Source organism: Leuresthes tenuis, unplaced genomic scaffold (assembly GCF_036924035.1).
Source record: "Leuresthes tenuis unplaced genomic scaffold, fLeuTen1.0.hap1 SCAF_160, whole genome shotgun sequence".
NCBI lineage: Eukaryota > Metazoa > Chordata > Actinopteri > Atheriniformes > Atherinopsidae > Leuresthes > Leuresthes tenuis.
The window spans coordinates 14,441-37,101 of NW_027325514.1; the positions used below are offsets into that span (position 1 = coordinate 14,441).

The 22,661-nt window shown below is 43.6% G+C and overlaps 4 non-coding genes across 4 annotated transcripts; 2 read left to right on the forward strand and 2 right to left on the reverse strand.

The window, feature by feature from the left end:
- Positions 1 to 212: 212 nt before the first annotated feature.
- Positions 213 to 326, forward strand: LOC140287641 (U5 spliceosomal RNA). Its single transcript, XR_011911774.1, has one exon. It is a non-coding gene; the product is annotated as a U5 spliceosomal RNA (small nuclear RNA).
- Positions 327 to 642: 316 nt separating this feature from the next.
- Positions 643 to 833, forward strand: LOC140287646 (U2 spliceosomal RNA). The gene has a single exon (XR_011911777.1). It is a non-coding gene; the product is annotated as a U2 spliceosomal RNA (small nuclear RNA).
- Positions 834 to 3,467: 2,634 nt separating this feature from the next.
- Positions 3,468 to 3,658, reverse strand: LOC140287628 (U2 spliceosomal RNA). Its single transcript, XR_011911762.1, has one exon. It is a non-coding gene; the product is annotated as a U2 spliceosomal RNA (small nuclear RNA).
- A 316-nt stretch (positions 3,659 to 3,974) lies between these two features.
- LOC140287632 (U5 spliceosomal RNA) lies at positions 3,975 to 4,088 on the reverse strand. Its single transcript, XR_011911766.1, has one exon. It is a non-coding gene; the product is annotated as a U5 spliceosomal RNA (small nuclear RNA).
- Between the last annotated feature and the right edge of the window lie 18,573 nt (positions 4,089 to 22,661).

Genomic DNA, 22,661 nt, shown 5'->3' on the forward strand with positions numbered 1-22,661 from the left:
TTTCCCGTGGTGTTTTTGTTGCTGCCTTGTCTTTTGCACAGAGTAAAAGACAAGGCAGCCATCGAATAGGGCCCGATTGTTCCTACTTGGTCAGCCGAGGAGCAAGGGGGGGGGGGGGGGGGGAGCAAGCGTTTCAACCAAGCAAAGCTCACCATGGGGAAGGTGGCTATGCCAACTAGCCTGATGCCCTGCTCCCGCAGTGACGGATAATCGTACTCTGGTTTCTCTTCATAACGTACAAGTCTTTCACCTTTTACTAAAGACTTCTGTGGAGAGCAGCACTAATGAGTTGTTTCTATTTTTGGCAGGCTTTACCTTTGCGGGTGAAGCCCTTTCTGTCTGTGCAAAAGAAATCTTGTTACTGTGCAGAGTGACTTCTCTGAGTAGAGTCGCCTTACTTGTTGCGACTGTGCCGATGTTCGAAGCTGGAGTGCAAAGTTGTTGCTTGAATGGTGCTTGCTGGAGCGTGCGGGAGTGCAAAGTTATACCATTTAAAAGGGCTGAAGAGTGCTCAGTGCAGCGGGTGGGCGGAGGTGCAAAGTGACACTCTGGCCACCTATGGCCATAAAAAGAACAGGGGTGTTAGCGGACAAGTGCGCATTGTGCCAGGAAGGGCCCTCGGACGTGAACCAGTGGACAGTTGTCGCTTCTCGGCCTTTTGGCTAAGATCAAGTGTAGTATCTGTTCTTATCAGTTTAATATCTGATATGTCCTCTATACGAGGACTACATATTAAATGGATTTTTAGCAATAGGAGTTGAAAAAGTAGCTTGCTCCGTTCACTCCAAGCATTGACCCCGTACTGCAGTGACGCTGGGAACGGTGCGCTCTTCTCTACTCTTGTGAAAAAGCAAACAGCGGTGCAGGATGCAAGTTTCAGGGAGCCCAAGATGAAACTTTCTTTTAGTCTGCTGAGAAAAGAGAGTGAATGCGATGTAGACTTTAACCCGGCTATGGGAGCGAGCCGAGTGTCGGCTAACCGGGAGAATTGCTTGAAAGAAACGCCATACCAAATGAGCGGTCAGAACAAAGCCTCAATACGGTGTTCCCGTTGTGTTTTTGTTGCTGCCGCTGTTTGCTTTTTCACAAGAGCGCACCTGTTGAGGGGGGCTCTGGGGGGGCCTGGGTGATGGTGGGTCTCAGGCCCGGGCTGCTGCGACTGGTGTGACCGGGTGGTTTGTTTGTTTGTTTTTTGTTGTTGTTTGTTTGTTTTTTGTAGAGGTCCTCCGGAGTGGGGTTGGGTTGAGTGGGGTGGGGCGGGATGGGTACCTTCTGGGGGTACAGTAGCTCCCAGAATATGGTCGCTGCAGGCCCCGAGCCTGGTGGACATCAGGCCCTCCTGTCCTGTGTTGGCTCCCTGGTAGCGGGGATGCCTATTGCAGCCAGTCCCTGGCTGCCCCCAGTGTATATCCCCATTCTCCCTTCTGGCTCCTGTACACAGCACACACTCACACATGAAGGGTTTTGGGGGCGTGTGTGTTCGGTGGGGTGTAGTGGACTCTGCAGTAGTTGCACTCTGCAGTTCCCACCCCTGTTTTAATTACACCTTAGACATTACTACTTATCAAACACACTCACACACACACATTAGGTCTTGGGGGGTGGTTACACTGAGTGGCATCTGGTGGGCGGGGCTCTTTGGGTATGTAGGCTGCCCAGAGGGCCACGCTCCCAGTTCTACAAGTTTGGCTGCCCCTCAATTTTAATTGCTCACTATTAGAAAATATTGAAGAGCCAGAAGGGTGAGGGGAGGGGTCTTCTTCGCACACCCCTGCTTCCTGGTTGCTGCTCGGGGCGGGAGGGGCCAGGAGGATTAATTAATTGTTCTGCTGGTTTGGGGTCTGTGGTGGCTGGGGGGCTGCTGGCCCCCTGGTGTGCCCGCTGCACTACACCCCAGCGGAGTCGAGGGAGGGAGGACGTGTGGATGTATGGGACATGAAAGTGTGTGTGGTAATGATTGGGCCTGGATCTTGGACTTGCTGTCGCCTGGCCTGCCTGTGCTTCTCCCGATGGGGGGGGCGGCGTGGCCTCTCTCCGCTGCTCGCGACTTCACCCACCTGTGGGCACGTCTTGACTCCCAGGGCACTTGGCCAGGGGTGCTGGGGCAGGCGCTGACCCACTGTGTGGCTGTCTGGGGCGCTTGGCCCTCCTGGGTATTGGGTGGGGCCTCTGTCGGGGGGTTTGGGGGCGCTCGGGCTCCTGGGGCCCGGATCCAGTGCACGGCCCATGTCTGGGCGGCTGGGGCCTGGCGACGTCGGTGGGCTGTTGCCCCTGGCTCCCGGAGGGCCTCTGCCCTATGCTTATGGGGGCTCTTTCCGGGGGCTTCCTCTGCAGTCTTCTGGGTGGATGCGTGGTTGCCCCTGCGGTGGGCTTCCTGGGTTCTGTGCTCTGTGGGGGCTGCTGGTGGCCTGGGTCTTGTGGCCCTCTCTGCCTGCTTCTGATTGCTTGGGGGGGCTGTGGATTGTGGCCCTGTACGCTTATACACTCATAACTAAGCACGGTTATCATGTAGGTCCTGTGCCATGGGTGTTGCATGTTCTCACACACACACAACCACATTCATTAGTCCAGTAGTATGGTCGCTAAGCAGTTGATGTATTATCATGTCGTCTCAGGTCATCTATATCCACAGCTGTGTTGTATGCGATGTATGTTCTGTTTTTCTCTTCTTTCCTCTTCTTCTTTCCTTGTCCCCCGGTCCGGTTCAGTTCTATTACATGTCATATATTGTAAACAGAAATAAATAAATGGGCATCAAGGGGAGCTTTACATTTATAAAACTTCCCTTGGCAAAGCAAATCTGTTTGGCATCAAAGGTATTCAGACTACAATTCTGCTGCCATAATGCTGAACACGATAAGGGGAAAAAAAAAAAAAGTAAAGAAGACAGTTCTGCCGAAAGCCAGGGACTAGACCTGTTCTAAGTTCTGTACTTTTTAAAAGGGAGCCAACACAGGACAGGAGGGCCTGATGTCCACCAGGCTCGGGGCCTGCAGCGACCATATTCTGGGAGCTACTGTACCCCCAGAAGGTACCCATCCCGCCCCACCCCACTCAACCCAACCCCACTCCGGAGGACCTCTACAAAAAACAAACAAACAACAACAAAAAACATACAAACAAACCACCCGGTCACACCAGTCGCAGCAGCCCGGGCCTGAGACCCACCATCACCCAGGCCCCCCCAGGCCCCCCCTCAACAGGTGCGCTCTTGTGAAAAAGCAAACAGCGGCAGCAACAAAAACACAACGGGAACACCGTATTGAGGCTTTGTTCTGACCGCTCATTTGGTATGGCGTTTCTTTCAAGCAATTCTCCCGGTTAGCCCGCACTCGACTCGCTCCCAGAGCCGTGTTAAAGTCTACTTCGCATTCACTCTCTTTTCTCAGCAGACTAAAAGAAAGTTTCATCTTGGGCTCCCTGAAACTTGCATCCTGCACCGCTGTTTGCTTTTTCACAAGAGTAGAGAAGAGCGCACCGTTCCCAGCGGCACTGCAGTACGGGGTCAATGCTTGGAGTGAACGGAGCAAGCTACTTTTTCAACTCCTATTGCTAAAAATCCATTTAATATGTAGTCCTCGTATAGAGGACATATCAGATATTAAACTGATAAGAACAGATACTACACTTGATCTTAGCCAAAAGGCCGAGAAGCGACAACTGTCCACTGGTTCACGTCCGAGGGCCCTTCCTGGCACAATGCGCACTTGTCCGCTAACACCCCTGTTCTTTTTATGGCCATAGGTGGCCAGAGTGTCACTTTGCACCTCCGCCCACCTGCTGCACTGAGCACTCTTCAGCCCTTTTAAATGGTATAACTTTGCACTCCCGCACGCTCCAGCAAGCACCATTCAAGCAACAACTTTGCACTCCAGCTTCGAACATCGGCACAGTCGCAACAAGTAAGGCGACTCTACTCAGAGAAGTCACTCTGCACAGTAACAAGATTTCTTTTGGACAGACAGAAAGGGCTTCACCCGCAAAGGTAAAGCCTGCCAAAAATAGAAACAACTCATTAGTGCTGCTCTCCACAGAAGTCTTTAGTAAAAGGCGAAAGACTTGTACGTTATGAAGAGAAACCAGAGTACGATTATCCGTCACTGCGGGAGCAGGGCATCAGGCTAGTTGGCATAGCCACCTTCCCCATGGTGAGCTTTGCTTGGTTGAGACGCTTGCCCCCCCCCCCCCTTGCTCCTCGGCTGACCAAGTAGGAACAATCGGGCCCTATTCGATGGCTGCCTTGTCTTTTACTCTGTGCAAAAGACAAGGCAGCAACAAAAACACCACGGGAAAACCGTATTGAGGCTTTGTTCTGACCGCTCATTCGGTGTCGCGTTTCTTTCAAGCAATTCTCCCGGTTAGCCCGCACTCGACTCGCTCCCAGAGCCGCGTTAAAGTCTACTTCGCATTCACTCTCTTTTCTCAGCAGACTCTTGGGATTTTATCTATAAAATGAATTCCTTCACTCAAACTATGTTAAAACTGCTTTGTCCTTCATATTTACCATGTCTAGAAAGATTTAAACAAAAAAAAAACAACGTTGTACTTTGCAGTAAAAGAAAGAGCAAATCTAAAGTTTCAGGAATCCGAGAATAAGCTTACTTTCATGAGTTCTTCACGATTTCGGATTTTGCTATAAAATGAATTCCTTCACTCAAACTAAATTAAAACTGCTAAACCGCTAATCTGTTACATGTAAGGCAGATGTCAAATTCACCGAAATAGGATCTAAGGGTATTCGGCCAATCGAGCTGTAGCAGCTTTGGTAAAAGAGTATAAGTTGAAGAGTTTGTGAATAAAGGTGTGCGCACACATAGTGAGCTGTACGAAAATAGGCAGGGAGCAATGCCGGCTGGGGTATATGTTCTTGTATGTTGTCTGACTGTTTGATTAGAATGTCTTGTGTAAGTGTCCTGTTGAATGTTACATGTTTGGGCTTTGACACTTCACGGTGGTTGTTAACTGTGTGGTGTGTCCTGAAATGTTATATGTTTGGGCTGTGTGACATGCTTAATGCTTGTCAGTAGCTACCCACTTATTCATATATAGCAACTGACAACATAAGAAGTCTGGACATACTTTGATAGTAGTTGTAGAAGTATCCTTATTGATAATAGATAAACTAATTCATAGTGATAGAACAGTAGATGAACAGGTGCCTGCACATGTCTCACGAAAATAAAATGGGTGTATGATTGCTGACGGCAGAGCAATACTGCCAAACTTATGAGTTCTTGTGGCAAACTTGATTCAGTGTCTTGACGTGTATACGCTGTTTCGCTGACTTGATTGTCACAAGAAACAAAGTGTGTTTGATAAGATCCGACCATTTTATTACGGGAGGATCAGTATGTATGGATTCTGATGTGACTGATAAACCCATTCGTATCGTAAGCATAATCTAATACGTGAGACAACGCCCTGGCACACAATCAAAAAAAAAAAGAGAGAGCGGTTTTGTGTCCCCACAGTCCATAATGTAGAAAAGAGAGAAAAAAGCCTTTCTGATTTGGTGTGTGTTCTCACAGTGCAGAGTGTAGAGAAAAGAGAGAAAAGAAAGCCGTTTTGGTGTCACGGGTGTTGTAACTTACACACACACATTTCTGAATTGAGAAATTTTAGAGGAAGCACTAGAGTTTAGATCCCACATTTGTTGATAGGCATTCATTTATTTCTTCACTTCTGATGAAGTTTCAACAATAAACAACAAACTTTGTATTATGAGAAAGAACCAGACTCATTCTTCAGGAATCCGAAAATAAGCTCTATTTTACGAGTTATGCACGAATTCGGATTCTCCTATAAAACCTTAACTCTAACCAAGTTAAGACTGCTTTGTCCTTCATATTTATTCATGTCTAATCAAGTTTCAACGATAAACAACGTTGTACTTTGTACTTCTTCAGCAATAAGCATCTCTCGACATATGACGAAATACAGATTTTGCTATAAAATTAATTCCTTCTATCAGCCTGACTCAAAACTGTTTGTCCTCCTTATTTATCCACTTCAAATCAAGTTTCAACAATTAAAAAAATGTTGTAGTTTGAGAAAAAACAACTTAATCTTAAGCAATCAGTAGGGTAAGAAAGGGTAAGAAAAGGTGCAAATGCCAACCATACATCACTAAAAGGTGGAGCGGAAGTATTCGGCTGCAAGTAGGTGCGAATGCCTGACGATGTATGATCAAAAGAGGGAGCGGAGGTTTTCGGCTGCAAGGTCTGAATGTCCAACCATAATTTGTAAAAACCGGGGAAGAAAAGGCTCGAAAGCCCGACTATACACCATCAAAAGCGGGAGCGGAGGTGTTCGGCTGCAAGTAGGTGTGAATGTTCGACCATAATTTGTAAAAAGCGGGTAAGAAAAGGTTCGAATGCCCGACTATATATTAACCAAAGCAGGAGGAGAGGTCTTCGGATAAGAGTGGGTGAGAATTTACAACCATAATCTATAAAATGCGGTGAAAAAAAAGGTGTGAATACCCCATAGAACACTAAAAGGTAGAGCGGAAGTGTTCGGCTGCAAGAAGGTGTGAATGTCTGACCATAGTTTGTAAAAAGCGGGTAAGAAAAGGTTCGAATGCCCGAACATACACCATCAAAGGAGGGAGCGGAGGTGTTCCGCTGTAAGAAGGTGTGAATGTCCGACCATAGTTGGCAAAAAGCAGGTAAGAAAAGGTTAAAATACCCGATTGTACACAATCAATAGCGGGAGCAGAGTTGTTCCGCTACTAAAAGGTGTGAAAGTCCGACCATGGTTTGTAAAAAGCGGGTAAGAAAGGGTGCGAATGCCCGACAATGTATGATCAAAGGAGGGAGCGGAGGTTTTCGGCTGAAACAAGGTCTGAATGTCCATCCATATTTTGTAAAAATCTGGGAAGAAAAGGCTCGAAAGCCCGACTATACACCATCAACAGCTGGAGCGGAGGTGTTCAGCTGCAAGAAGGTCTGAATGTCCATCAATAATTGCTAGAAAACATGGAAGAGAATTTTCGAAAATCAAACCGCACATGATCATAAGCGGGAGAGGAGGTGTTCAAATGCAAGAAGGTGTGAATGTCCACCCATAATTACTGCAAAATGGGTAAGAAAAGGTACGAATGCCCAACCATATATGATCCTAACAGGGAGCGGAGGTGTTTGGCTGCGACAAGGTGTGTATGTCCACCCATAATTAATGAAAAGCGGGCAACAAGTAGGTTTGAATACCCATCATCAAAAGCAGGAGTGGATGTGTTCGGCTACAAGAAGGTTTGAATGTCTGACCATAGTTTGTAAAAAGCGGGTAAGAAAAGGTTCGAATGCCCGAACATACACCATCAAAGGAGGGAGCGGAGGTGTTCCGCTGTAAGAAGGTGTGAATGTCCAACCATAATTGGCAAAAAGCAGGTAAGAAAAGGTTAAAATACCCTATTGTACACAATCAATAGCGGGAGCAGAGTTGTTCCGCTACTAAAAGGTGTGAAAGTCCGACCATGAATTGTAAAAAGCGGGTAAGAAAAGGTGCGAATGCCCGACAATGTATGATCAAAAGAGGGAGCGGAGGTTTTCGGCTGAAAGAAGGTCCGAATGTCCATCCATAATTTGTAAAAATCGGGGAAGAAAAGGCTCGAAATCCCGACTATACACCATCAACAGCTGGAGCGGAGGTGTTCAGCTGCAAGACGGTCTGAATGTCCATCAATAATTGCTAGAAAACATGAAAGAAAATTTTCAAATATCAAACTGCACATGATCATAAGCAGGAGAGGAGGTGTTCAGCTGCAAGAAGGTGTGAATGTCTACCCATAATTACTGAAAAATGGGTAAGAGAAGGTGCGAATGCCTAACCATACATCATCAAAAGAGGGAGCGGAGGTGTTCCGCTGTAAGACGGTGTGAATGTCCGACCATAGATGGTAAAAAGCGGGTAAGAAAAGGTTAAATTACCCGACTGTACACAATCAAAAGAGGGAGCGGAGTTGTTCAGCTAAGAGAAGGTGTGAAAGTCCGACCTTGGTTTGTAAAAAGCGGGTAAGAAAAGGTTCGTATGCCCGAATATACACCATCAAAAGCGGAAGCGGAGGTGTTCGGCTGCAAGAAGGTGTGAACGTCCAACCAAAGTTTGTAAAAAGCAGTGAAGAAAAGTTTCGAATATCCAACCAAACATAATCAAAAGCGGGAGCAGAGCTGTTCGACTGCAAGTAGGTGTGAATGTCAGATCATAATTTGCAAAAAGCTGATGAAAAAAGGGTGAGAATGCCCGACTATACACCATCAAATGCGGGAGCGGAAGTGTTCGGCTGTGAGTAGGTGTGAATGTCAAACCATAATTGCTGAAAAATGTGTTAGAAAAGACTAGAATGCCGGACCATACATCATCAAAAGCTGGAAAAGTGGTGTTCGGCTGCAAGTAGGTGTGAATGTCCAGCCATAATTACTCACAAACCGGTAAGAAAAGGTAGTATTGCCAGACCATACATTATCAAAACAGGGAGCGGAGGTGGTTCAGCTGCAAGGTGTGAATGTCTGACTAAAGTTTATAAAAAGCGGGTAAGACAAGGTGCGAATGCCTGACAATGTATGATCAAATGAGGGAGCGGAGGTTTTCGGCTGCAAGGTCTGAATGTACAACCATAATTTGTAAAAACCGGGGAAGAAAAGGCTCGAAAGCCCGACTATACACCATCAAAAGCGGGAGCGGAGGTGTTCGGCTGCAAGTAGGTGTGAATGTTCGACCATAATTTGTAAAAAGCGGGTAAGAAAAGGTTTGAATGCCCGACTATATATTAACAAAAGCAGGAGGAGAGGTCTTCGGATAAGAGTGGGTGAGAATTTCCAACCATAATCAATAAAATGCGGTGAAAAAAAAGGTGTGAATACCCCATAGAACACTAAAAGGTGGAGCAGAAGTGTTCGGCTGCAAGAAGGTGTGACTGTTCGACTATATTTGGTGAAAAGCAGGTGAAGCAAGGTCTGAATGCCCAACCTTACATCATCAAAAACGAGATCAGAGGTGTTTGTCTGCAAGAAGGCCATAGTTTGCCAAAAGCGGGTAAGCTGCGAATGACCGACTAAATATCAACAAAAGTGGGGGCGGAGGTCTTCGGATGCAAGTGGGTGTGAATATCCAACCATACAAGTATGGTGGAGAGGAAGCTGTGAATGGCTGACCATAGTAAAAAGCGGGTGAGAAAAGGTGCGAATGTCCAATCATACATGATCAAAACAGGGAGCGGAGGTGTTTGGCTGCGACAAGGTGTGTATGTCCACCCATAATTAATGAAAAGCGGGCAACAAGTAGGTTTGAATACCCATCATCAAAAGCAGGAGTGGATGTGTTCGGCTACAAGAAGGTTTGAATGTCTGACCATAGTTTGTAAAAAGCGGGTAAGAAAAGGTTCGAGTGCCCGAACATACACCATCAAAAGAGGGAGCGGAGGTGTTCCGCTGTAAGACGGTGTGAATGTCCAACAATAGTTGGTAAAAAGCGGGTAAGAAAAGGTTAAATTACCCGACTGTACACAATCAAAAGAGGGAGCGGAGTTGTTCAGCTAAGAGAAGGTGTGAAAGTCCGACCTTGGTTTGTAAAAAGCGGGTAAGAAAAGGTTCGTATGCCCGAATATACACCATCAAAAGCGGAAGCGGAGGTGTTCGGCTGCAAGATATTGTGAACGTCCGACCAAAGTTTGTAAAAAGCAGTTAAGAAAAGGTTCGAATATCTAACCAAACATAAGAATGAGTCTTTTCCGCTGTAGAATGCCCGACTATAGACCATCAAATGCGGGAGCGGAGGTGTTCGGCTCTGAGTAGGTGTGAATGTCCGACCATAATTGCTGAAGAATGTGTTAGAAAAGGTAAGAATGCTGGACCATACATCATCAAAAGCGGTAGAGATGGTGTTCGGCTGCAAAAAGGTGTGACTGTTCGACTAAAGTTTGTAAAAAGTGGGTAAGACAAAGTGCGAATGCCTGACAATGTATGATCAAAAGCGGGAGCGGAGGTGTTCAGCTGCAAGAAGGTCTACATGTCCATCAATAATTGCTAGAAAACATGAAAGAAACTTTTCGAAAATCAAACCGCACATGATCATAAGTGGGATAGGAGGTGTTCAGCTGCAAGGTGTGAATGTCCACCCATAATTCCTGAAAAATGGGCAAAAAAAAGGTGTGAATGCCCAACCATACATCATCAAAAGCAGGAGTGGAAGTGTTCAGCTACAAGAAGGTGTGAACGTCCAACCAAAATATGTAAAAAGAAGTTAAGAAAAGGTTCGAATATCCAACCAAACATAATCAAAAGCGGGAGCAGAGCTGTTCGACTGCAAGTAGGTGTGAATGTCAGATCATAATTTGCAAAAAGCTGATGAGAAAGGGTGAGAATGCCCGACTATACATCATCAAATGCGGGAGCGGAGTTGTTCGGCTGTGAGTAGGTGTGAATCTCCGACCATAATTGCTGAAAAATGTGTTAGAAAAGGTAAAAATGCCGGTCCATACATCATCAAAAGCGAGAGAGGTTGTGTTCGGCTGCAAGTAGGTGTGAATGTCCAGCCATAATTACTCACAAACGGGTAAGAAAAGGTAGTATTGCCAGACCATATATGATCAAAACAGGGAGCGGAGGTGGTTCAGCTGCAAGAAGGTTTGAATGTCAAACTAAAGTTCAAATATATTAACAAAAGCGGGAGGAGAGGTCTTCGGATGAAATTGGTTGAAAATTTCCAACCAAAATGTATAAAATGCGGTGAAAAAAAAGGTGTGATAGAACACTAAAAGGTGGAGCGGAAGTGTTCGGCTGCAAGAAGGTGTGAATGTCCGACTATATTTGGTGAAAAGCAGGTGAAGCAAGGTCTGAATGCCCAACCTTACATCATCAAAAGCAAGATCAGAGTTGTTTGGCTAAAAAGCGGGTAAGAAAAGGTTAAAATTCCCGACTGTACACAATCAATAGTGGGAGCGGATGTGTTCGGCTACAAGAAGGTGTGACAGTCCGACCATGGTTTGTAAAAAGCGGGTAAGAAAAGGTGCGAATGTCCAAAAATGTATGATCAAAAGAGAGAGCGGAGGTTTTCGGATACACGGTTTGAATGTCCTACCATAGTTTGTAAATAGCGGGTAAGAAAAGGTTCGAATGCCCGACTATACACCATAAAAAGCGGGAGCGGAGGTGTTCCGCTGTAAGACGGTGTGAATGTCCGACCATAGTTGGTAAAAAGCGGGTAAGAAAAGGTTAAAATACCCGACTGTACACAATCAATAGCGGGAGCGGAAGTGTTCGGCTACAAGAAGGTGTGAAGAAGATGCAGTAGAAGAAGTTGAAATCCATCTACACATTGATAAATATGAAGGACAAAGCAGTTCCCACTTGCCCATAAGAAAATAAGCTTATTCTCGGATTCCTGATCCTTCAGTGTTGCTCTTTCTTCTACTGCAAAATACAGTGTTGTTCTTTGTTGAAGTCGATCTAGACATTGATAAATATGAAGGAAAAAGCAGTTTTAACTTGGTTTGAGTGAATGAATTCATTTTATACATAAAATCCGAAATCGTGCAGAACTCATGAAAATAAGCTTATTCTCGGATTCCTAATACTTTTGATTGGCTCTTTCTTTTACTGCAAAGTACAACGTTGTTTTTTTGTTTAAATCTATCGAGACATTGATAAATATGAAGGTAAAAGCCGTTTTAACATAGTTTGAGTGAAGGAATTGATTTTATAGAAAAAAATCCCAAATCATGCAGAACTCCTCAAAAGGGGCGTATGGCTTAATCACAAGTGTGGTTCTTTCTCATTCAGGGTAGTATGAGGAAGTTTATGCTTGAAATATATGTAGAAATGGGTACATATGAAGGACAAAGCAGTGTTAACTTAGTTTGAGAGAAGGAATTCATTTTATACATAAAATCCCAAATCATGCAGAACGTATGAAAAGAAGCTTATTCTCGGATTCCTGATCCTTCAGTTTTGCTCTTTCTTCTACTGCAAAATACAATGTTGTTCTTTGTTGAAGTCGATCTAGACATTGATAAATATGAAGGAAAAAGCAGTTTTAACTTGGTTTAAGTGAATGAATTAATTTTATACATAAAATCCGAAATCGTGCAGAACTCATGAAAATAAGCTTATTCTCGGATTCCTAAAACTTTTGATTTGCTCTTTCTTTTATTGCAAAGTACAACGTTGTTTTTTTGCTTAAATCTATTGAGACATTGATAAATATGAAGGTAAAAGCCGTTTTAACATAGTTTGAGTGAAGGAATTAATTTTATAGATAAAATCCCAAATCATGCAGAACTCCTCAAAAGGGAGGTATGGCTTAATCACAAGTGTGGCTCTTTCTCATTCAGGGTAGTATGAGGAAGTTTATGCTTGAAATATATGTAGAAATGGGTACATATGAAGGACAAAGCAGTGTTAACTTAGTTTGAGAGAAGGAATTCATTGTATACATAAAATCCCAAATCATGCAGAACGTATGAAAAGAAGCTTATTCTCGGATTCCTGATCCTTCAGTTTTGCTCTTTCTTCTACTGCAAAATACAATGTTGTTCTTTGTTGAAGTCGATCTAGACATTGATAAATATGAAGGAAAAAGCAGTTTTTACTTGGTTTGAGTGAATGAATTCATTTTATACATAAAATCCGAAATCGTGCAGAACTCATGAAAATAAGCTTATTCTCGGATTCCTAAAACTTTTGATTTGCTCTTTCTTTTATTGCAAAGTACAACGTTGTTTTTTTGTTTAAATCTATTGAGACATTGATAAATATGAAGGTAAAAGCCGTTTTAACATAGTTTGAGTGAAGGAATTAATTTTATAGATAAAATCCCAAATCATGCAGAACTCCTCAAAAGGGAGGTATGGCTTAATCACAAGTGTGGCTCTTTCTCATTCAGGGTAGTATGAGGAAGTTTATGCTTGAAATATATGTAGAAATGGGTACATATGAAGGACAAAGCAGTGTTAACTTAGTTTGCGTGAAGAAATTCATTTTATACATAAAATCCGAAATCGTGCAGAACTCATGAAAATAAGCTTATTCTCGGATTCCTAAAACTTTTGATTTGCACTTTCTTTTACTGCAAAGTACAACGTTGTTTTTTGTTGAAATCTATCTAGACATTGATAAATACCAGCCGAAACTCTGCTGCCGCTTTTGATAATTTATGGTTGGGCATTCTTACCCGCTTTTTACAAATTATGATCTTAGATTCACACCTACTTGCACTACTTACTACCTTCTCATCCACTTATGATCATGTGCGGTTGGGCTTTCGCACCTTTTCTTACCCATTTTTCAGTAATTATGGGTGGACATTCAGACCTTCTTGCAGCCGAAAACCTCCGCTCCTCTTTTGATCATACATTGTCGGGCATTCACACCTTGTCTTACCCGCTTTTTACAAACTTTAGTCGGACATTCAAACCTTCTTGCAGCTGAACCACCTCCGCTCCCTGTTTTGATCATATATGGTCTGGCAATAGTACCTTTTCTTACCCATTTGTGAGTAATTATGGCTGGACATTCACACCTTCTTGCAGCCGAACACAACCTCTCCCGCTTTTGATGATATATGGTCCGGCATTCTTACCTTTTCTAACACATTTTTCAGCAATTATGGTCGGACATTCACACCTACTCACAGACGAACACCTCCGCTCCCACATTTGATAGTGTATAGTCGGGCATTCTCACCCTTTCTCATCAGCTTTTTGCAAATTATGATCTGATATTCACACCTACTTGCAGTCGAACAGCTCTGCTCCCGCTTTTGATTATGTTTGGTTGGATATTCGAACATTTTCTTAATGCTTTTTACAAACTTTGGTCGGACGTTCACACCGTCTTACAGCCGAACACCTCTGCTCCCGCTTTTGATGGTGTATAGTCGGGCATTCGAGCCTTTTCTTACCCACCTATTACTTACTATGGTTGGACATTCAAACCTTCTTGTAGCCGAACACATCCGCTCCTGCTTTTGATGATGTATGATTTGGCATTCGCACCTTTTCTTACCCATTTTTCAGTAATTATTGGTCGGACATTCAGACCTTCTTGCACCTGAACACCTCTGCTCCCGCTTTTGATGGTGTATAGTTGGGCTTTCGAGCCTTTTCTTCCCCGATTTTTACAAATTACGGTTGGACATTCAGACCTTGCAGCCGAAAACCTCCGCTCCCTGTTTTGATCATGTGTGGTCTGGAAATACTACCTTTTCTTCCCCCGTTTGTGAGTAATTATGGCTGGACATTCACATCTACTTGCAGCCGAAAAACAATCTCTCCCGCTTTTGATGATGTATTGTCCGGCATTCTAGTCTTTTCTATCACATTTTTCAGCAATTATGATCTGACATTCACACCTACTTGCAGTCGAACAGCTCTGCTCCCGCTTTTGATTATGTTCGGTTGGGTATTCAAACCTTTTCTTAACTGCTTTTTACAAACTTTGGTCGGACGTTCACACCTTCTTGCAGCCGAACACCCCCGCTTCCGCTTTTGATGGTATATATTCGGGTATTCGAACCTTCTCTTACCCGCTTTTTACAAACCATGGTTGGACTTTCATACCTTCTTGTAGCTGAACAACTCCACTCCTGCTTTTGATAATTTATGGTTGGACATTCGCATCTTTTCCTACCCATTTTTCAGTAATTATGGGTGGATATTCACATCTTCTTGCAGCTGAACACCTCCTCTCCCGCTAATGATCATGTAAGGTTTGATATTCGAAAATTTTCTTTCATGTTTTAAAGCAATTATTAATGGACATTCACACCTACTTGCAGCCGAACACCACCTCTCCCGCTTTTGATGATGTATGGACCGGCATTCTTACCTTTTCTAACACTTTTTTCAGCAATTATGGTTGGAGAATCACACCTACTCACAGCCGAACAACTCCGCTACCGCATTTGATGGTGTATAGTCGGGATTTCTCACCCTTTTTCATCAGCTTTTTGCAAATTATTCTCTGACATTCACACCTACTTGCAGTCGAACAGCTCTGCTCCCGCTTTTGATTATGTTTGGTTAGATATTCGAACCTTTTCTTAACTGCTTTTTTACAAACTTTGGTCGGACGTTCACACCTTCTTGCAGCCGAACACCTACGCGTCCGGTTTTGATAGTGTATATTCGGGCATACGAACCTTTTCTTACCCGCTTTTTACAAACCATGGTCGGACTCTCACACCTTCTCTTAGCTCAACAACTCCGCTCCGTCTTTTGATTGTGTACAGTCGGGTATTTTAACCTTTTCTTACCCGCTTTTTACCAACTATGATCGGACATTCACACCATCTTACAGCGGAACACCTCCGCTCCCTCTTTTGATGGTGTATGTTCGGGCATTCGAACCTTTTCTTACCCGCTTTTTACAAACCAGGGTCGGACTTTCACACCTTTTAGTAGCCGAACAACTCCGCTCCCGCTATTGATTGTGTACAGTCGGGTATTTTAACCTTTTCTTACCCGCTTTTTACCAACTATGGTCGGACATTCACACTGTCTTACAGCGGAACACCTCCTCTCCCGCTTATGATCATGTACGGTTTGATATTCGAAAATTTACTTTCTTGTTTCAAAGCAATTATTGATGGACATTCAAACCTTCTTTTTGATGGTGTATAGTCGGGCTTTCGAGCCTTTTCTTCCCGGTTTTTACAAACCATGATCGGACTTTCACACCTTCTTGTAGCCGAACACATCCGCTCCCGCTATTGATTGTGTATAGTCGGGCATTCGAACCTTTTCTTACCCGCTTTTTACAAACTATGGTGGGACATTCAAACCTTCTTGTATCCGAAAACCTCCGCTCTCTCTTTTGATCATACATTGTTGGACATTCGCACCTTTTCTTACCCGCTTTTTACAAACCATGGTCGGACTTTCACACCTTCTTGTAGCCGAACACATCCGCTCCCGCTATTGATTGTGTACAGTCGGGTATTTTAACCTTTTCTTACCCGCTTTTTACCAACTATGGTCGGACATTCACACCTTCGTACAGCGGAACACCTCCGCTCCCTCTTTTGATGGTGTATGTTCGGGTATTCAAACCTTTTCTTACCCGCTTTTTCCAAACTATGGTCGGCTATTCACAGCTTCCTCTCCACCATACTTGTATGGTTGGATATTCACACCCACTTGCATCCGAAGACCTCTGCCCCAAATTTTGTTGATATTTAGTCGGACATTCGCACCTTACCCGCTTTTGGCAAACTATTGCCTTCTTGCAGCCAAACACCTCTGATCTCGCTTTTGATGATGTAAGGTTGGGCATTCAGACCTTGCTTCACCTGCTTTTCACCAAATATAGTCGGACATTCACACCTTCTTGCAGCCGAACACTTCCGCTCCACCTTTTAGTGTTCTATCACACCTTTTTTTCACCGCATTTTATACATTATGGTCGGAAATTTTCAACCACTCTCATCCGAAGACCTCTCCTCCCGCTTTCTTTAATATATTTGAACTTTAGTCGGAGACATTCAAACCTTCTTGCAGCTGAACCACCTCCGCTCCCTGTTTTGATCATATATGGTCTGGCAATACTACCTTTTCTTACCCGTTTGTGAGTAATTATGGCTGGACATTCACACCTACTTGCAGCCGAACACAACCTCTCTCGCTTTTGATGATGTATGGACCGGCATTTTTACCTTTTCTAACACATTTTTCAGCAATTATGGTCGGAGATTCACACCTACTCACAGCCGAACAACTCCGCTCCCGCATTTGATGATGTATAGTCGGGCATTCTCACCCTTTCTCATCAGCTTTTTGCAAATTATGATCTGACATTCACACCTACTTGCAGTCGAAAAGCTCTGCTCCCGCTTTTGATTATGTTTGGTTGGATATTCAAACCTTTTCTTAACTGCTTTTTACATATTTTGGTTGGACGTTCACACCTTCTTGTAGCCGAACACTTCCACTCCTGCTTTTGATGATGTATGGTTGGGCATTCACACCTTTTTTTTGCCCATTTTTCAGGAATTATGGGTGGACATTCACACCTTGCAGCTGAACACCTCCTATCCCACTTATGATCATGTGCGGTTTGATTTTGGAAAAGTTTCTTTCATGTTTTCTAGCAATTATTGATGGACATGTAGACCTTCTTGCAGCTGAACACCTCCGCTTCCGCTTTTGATCATACATTGTCAGGCATTCGCACCTTGTCTTACCCACTTTTTACAAACTTTAGTCGAACAGTCACACCTACTTGCAGCCGAACACAACCTCTCTCGCTTTTGATGATGTATGGACCGGCATTCTTACCTTTTCTAACACATTTTTCAGCAATTATGGTCGGAGATTCACACCTACTCACAGCCGAACAACTCCGCTCCCGCATTTGATGGTGTATAGTCGGGCATTCTCACCCTTTCTCATCAGCTTTTTGCAAATTATGATCTGACATTCACACCTACTTGCAGTCGAACAGCTCTGCTCCCGCTTTTGATTATGTTTGGTTGGATATTCGAACCTTTTCTTAACTGCTTTTTACAAACTTTGGTTGGACGTTCACACCTTCTTGTAGCCGAACACATGCACTCCTGCTTTTGATGATGTATGGTTGGGCATTCGCACCTTTTTTTTACCCATTTTTCAGGTATTATGGGTGGACATTCACACCTTCTTGCAGCTGAACACCTCCTCTCCCACTTATGATCATGTGTGGTTTGATTTTCGAAAATTTTCTTTCATGTTTTCTAGCAATTATTGATGGACATTTAGACCTTCTTGCAGCTGAACACCAACTCTCCCGATTTTGATGATGTATGGACCGGCATTTTTACCTTTTCTAACACATTTTTCAGCAATTATGGTCGGAGATTCACACCTACTCACAGCCGAACAACTCCGCTCCCGCATTTGATGATGTATAGTCGGGCATTCTCACCCTTTCTCATCAGCTTTTTGCAAATTATGATCTGACATTCACACCTACTTCCAGTTGAACAGCTCTGCTCCCGCTTTTGATTATGTTTGGTTAGATATTCGAACCTTTTCTTAACTGCTTTTTACAAACTTTGGTCGGACGTTCACACCTTCTTGCAGCCGAACACCTACGCTTCCGGTTTTGATAGTGTATATTCGGGCATACGAACCTTTTCTTACCCGCTTTTTACAAACCAAGGTCGGACTTTCACACCTTCTCTTAGCTGAACAACTCCGCTCCCTCTTTTGATTGTGTACAGTCGGGTAATTTAACCTTTTCTTACCCGCTTTTTACCATCTATGGTCGGACATTCACACCGTCTTACAGCGGAACACCTCCGCTCCCTCTTTTGATGATGTATGGTTAGGCATTCGCACCTTTTCTTACCCATTTTTCAGTAATTATGGGTAGACATTCACACCTTCTTGCAGCTGAACACCTCCTCTCCCGCTTATGATCATGTGCAGTTTGATATTCGAAAATTTTCTTTCATGTTTTCTAGCAATTATTAATAGACATTCAGACCGTCTTGCAGCTGAACACCTCCGCTCCCACTTTTGATGGTGTATAGTCGGGCTTTCGAGCCTTTTCTTCCCCGGTTTTTACAAATTATGGTTGGACATTCAGACCTTCTTGCAGCCGAAAACCTCCACTCCCTCTTTTGATCATACATTGTCGGGCATTCGCACCTTTTCTTACCCGCTTTTTACAAACCATGGTCGGACTTTCACACCTTTTAGTAGCCGAACAACTCCGCTCCCGCTATTGATTGTGTACAGTCGGGAATTTTAACCTGTTCTTACCCGCTTTTTACCAACTATGGTTGGACATTCACACCTTCTTACAGCAGAACACCTCCGCTCCCTGTTTTGATTATGTATGGTTTGACATTCGCACCTTCTCTCACCCGCCTTTTACTATGGTCGGCCATTCACAGCTTCCTCTCCACCATACTTGTATGGTGGGATATTCACACCCACTTGCATCCGAAGACCTCCGCCCCCACTTTTGTTGATATTTAGTCGGTCATTCGCACCTTACCCGCTTTTGGCAAACTATGGCCTTCTTGCAGCCAAACACCTCTGATCTCGCTTTTGATGATGTAAGGTTGGGCATTCAGACCTTGCTTCACCTGCTTTTCACCAAATATAGTCGGACATTCACACCCACTTGCATCCGAAGACCTCCGCCCCAAATTTTGTTGATATTTAGTCGGACATTCGCACCTTACCCGCTTTTGGCAAACTATGGCCTTCTTGCAGCCAAACACCTCTGATCTCGCTTTTGATGATGTAAGGTTGGGCATTCAGACCTTGCTTCACCTGCTTTTCACCAAATATAGTCGAACATTCACACCTTCTTGCAGCCGAACACTTCCGCTCCACCTTTTAGTGTTCTATCACACCTTTTTTTCACCGCATTTTATACATTATGGTTGGAAATTTTCAACCACTCTCATCCGAAGACCTCTCCTCCCGCTTTTGTTAATATATTTGAACTTTAGTCGGACATTCAAACCTTCTTGCAGCTGAACCACCTCCGCTCCCTGTTTTGATCATATATGGTCTGGCAATACTACCTTTTCTTACCCGTTTGTGAGTAATTATGGCTGGACATTCACACCTACTTGCAGCCGAACACAACCTCTCTCGCTTTTGATGATGTATGGACCGGCATTCTTACCTTTTCTAACACATTTTTCAGCAATTATGGTCGGAGATTCACACCTACTCACAGCCGAACAACTCCGCTCCCGCATTTGATGGTGTATAGTCGGGCATTCTCACCCTTTCTCATCAGCTTTTTGCAAATTATGATCTGACATTCACACCTACTTGCAGTCGAACAGCTCTGCTCCCGCTTTTGATTATGTATGGTTGGATATTCGAACCTTTTCTTAACTGCTTTTTACAAACTTTGGTTGGACGTTCACACCTTCTTGTAGCCGAACACATGCACTCCTGCTTTTGATGATGTATGGTTGGGCATTCGCACCTTTTTTTTACCCATTTTTCAGGTATTATGGGTGGACATTCACACCTTCTTGCAGCTGAACACCTCCTCTCCCACTTATGATCATGTGTGGTTTGATTTTCGAAAATTTTCTTTCATGTTTTCTAGCAATTATTGATGGACATTTAGACCTTCTTGCAGCTGAACACCACCTCTCCCGATTTTGATTATGTATGGACCGGCATTTTTACCTTTTCTAACACATTTTTCAGCAATTATGGTTGGAGATTCACACCTACTCACAGCCGAACAACTCCGCTACCGCATTTGATGGTGTATAGTCGGGCATTCTCACCCTTTCTCATCAGCTTTTTGCAAATTATGATCTGACATTCACACCTACTTCCAGTCGAACAGCTCTGCTCCCGCTTTTGATTATGTTTGGTTAGATATTCGAACCTTTTCTTAACTGCTTTTTACAAACTTTGGTCGGACGTTCACAATATCTTGCAGACGAACACCTCCGCTTCCGCTTTTGATGGTGTATATTCGGGCATACGAACCTTTTCTTACCCGCTTTTTACAAACCAAGGTCGGACTTTCACACCTTCTCTTAGCTGAACAACTCCGCTCCCTCTTTTGATTGTGTACAGTCGGGTAATTTAACCTTTTCTTACCCGCTTTTTACCATCTATGGTCGGACATTCACACCGTCTTACAGCGGAACACCTCTGCTCCCTCTTTTGATGATGTATGGTTAGGCATTCGCACCTTTTCTTACCCATTTTTCAGTAATTATGGGTAGACATTCACACCTTCTTGCAGCTGAACACCTCCGCTCCCACTTTTGATGGTGTATAGTCGGGCTTTCGAGCCTTTTCTTCCCCGGATTTTACAAATTATGGTTGGACATTCAGACCTTCTTGCAGCCGAAAACCTCCACTCCCTCTTTTGATCATACATTGTCGGGCATTCGCACCTTTTCTTACCCGCTTTTTACAAACCATGGTCGGACTTTCACACCTTTTAGTAGCCGAACAACTCCGCTCCCGCTATTGATTGTGTACAGTCGGGTATTTTAACCTGTTCTTACCCGCTTTTTACCAACTATGGTTGGACATTCACACCTTCTTACAGCAGAACACCTCCGCTCCCTTTTTTGATTATGTATGGTTTGACATTCGCACCTTCTCTCACCCGCCTTTTACTATGGTCGGCCATTCACAGCTTCCTCTCCACCATACTTGTATGGTGGGATATTCACACCCACTTGCATCCGAAGACCTCCGCCCCCACTTTTGTTGATATTTAGTCGGTCATTCGCAGCTTACCCGCTTTTGGCAAACTATGGCCTTCTTGCAGCCAAACACCTCTGATCTCGCTTTTGATGATGTAAGGTTGGGCATTCAGACCTTGCTTCACCTGCTTTTCACCAAATATAGTCGGACATTCACACCTTCTTGCAGCCGAACACTTCCGCTTTTAGTGTTCTATGAGGCATTCACATATTTTTTTTCACCGTATTTTATAGATTATGGTTGGAAATTCTCACCCACTCTCATCCGAAGACCTCTCCTCCCGCTTTTGTTAATATATAGTCGGGCATTCGAACCTTTTCTTACCCGCTTTTTACAAATTATGGTCGAACATTCACACCTACTTGCAGCTGAATACTTCCGCTCCACCTTTTAGGTATGTATGGTTGGCATTTGCACCTCTTTTTATACTGATTGCTGAAGATGAAGTTGTTCTTTCTCAAACTACAAATTTTTTTTAATTGTTGAAACTTGATTTGAAGTGGATAAATAAGGAGGACAAACAGTTTTAAGTCAGGCTGATAGAAGGAATTAATTTTATAGCAAAATCTGTATTTCGTCATATGTCGAGAGATGCTTATTGCTGAAGAAGTTCTTTCTCATTCTACAAAGTACAACGTTGTTTATCGTTGAAACTTGATTAGACATGAATAAATATGAAGGACAAAGCAGTCTTAACTTGGTTTGAGTTAATGAATTCGTTTTATAGGAGAATCCGAATTCGTGCATAACTCATAAAATAGAGCTTATTTTCGGATTCCTGAAGAATGAGTCTGGTTCTTTCTCATAATACAAAGTTTGTTGTTTATTGTTGAAACTTCATCAGAAGTGAAGAAATAAATGAATGCCTATCAACAAATGTGGGATCTAATCTCTCGTGCTTCCTCTAAAATAATTTCCTTTCTCAATTTAGAAATGTGTGTGTGTAAGTCACAACACCCGTGACACCAAAACGGCTTTCTTTTCTCTACACTCTGCACTATGAGCACACACACCAAATCAGAAAGGGTTTTTTCTCTCTTTTCTACATTATGGACTTTGGGGACACAAAACCGCTCTCTCTCTTTTTTTTTTTTTATCGTGTGCCAGGGCGTTGTCTCACGTATTAGATTATGCTTAAGATACGAATGGGTTTATCAGTCACATCAGAATCCATACATACTGATCCTCCCGTAATAAAATGGTCGGATCTTATCAAACACACTTTGTTTCTTGTGACAATCAAGTCAGCGAAACAGCGTATACACGTCAAGACACTGAATCAAGTTTGCCACAAGAACTCATAAGTTGGCAGTATTGCTCTGCCGTCAGCAATCATACGCCCATTTTATTTTCGTGAGACATGTGCAAGCACCTGTTCATCTACTGTTCTATCACTATGAATTAGTGATCTATTATCAATAAGGATACTTCTACAACTACTATCAAAGTATGTCCGGACTTCTTATGTTGTCAGTTG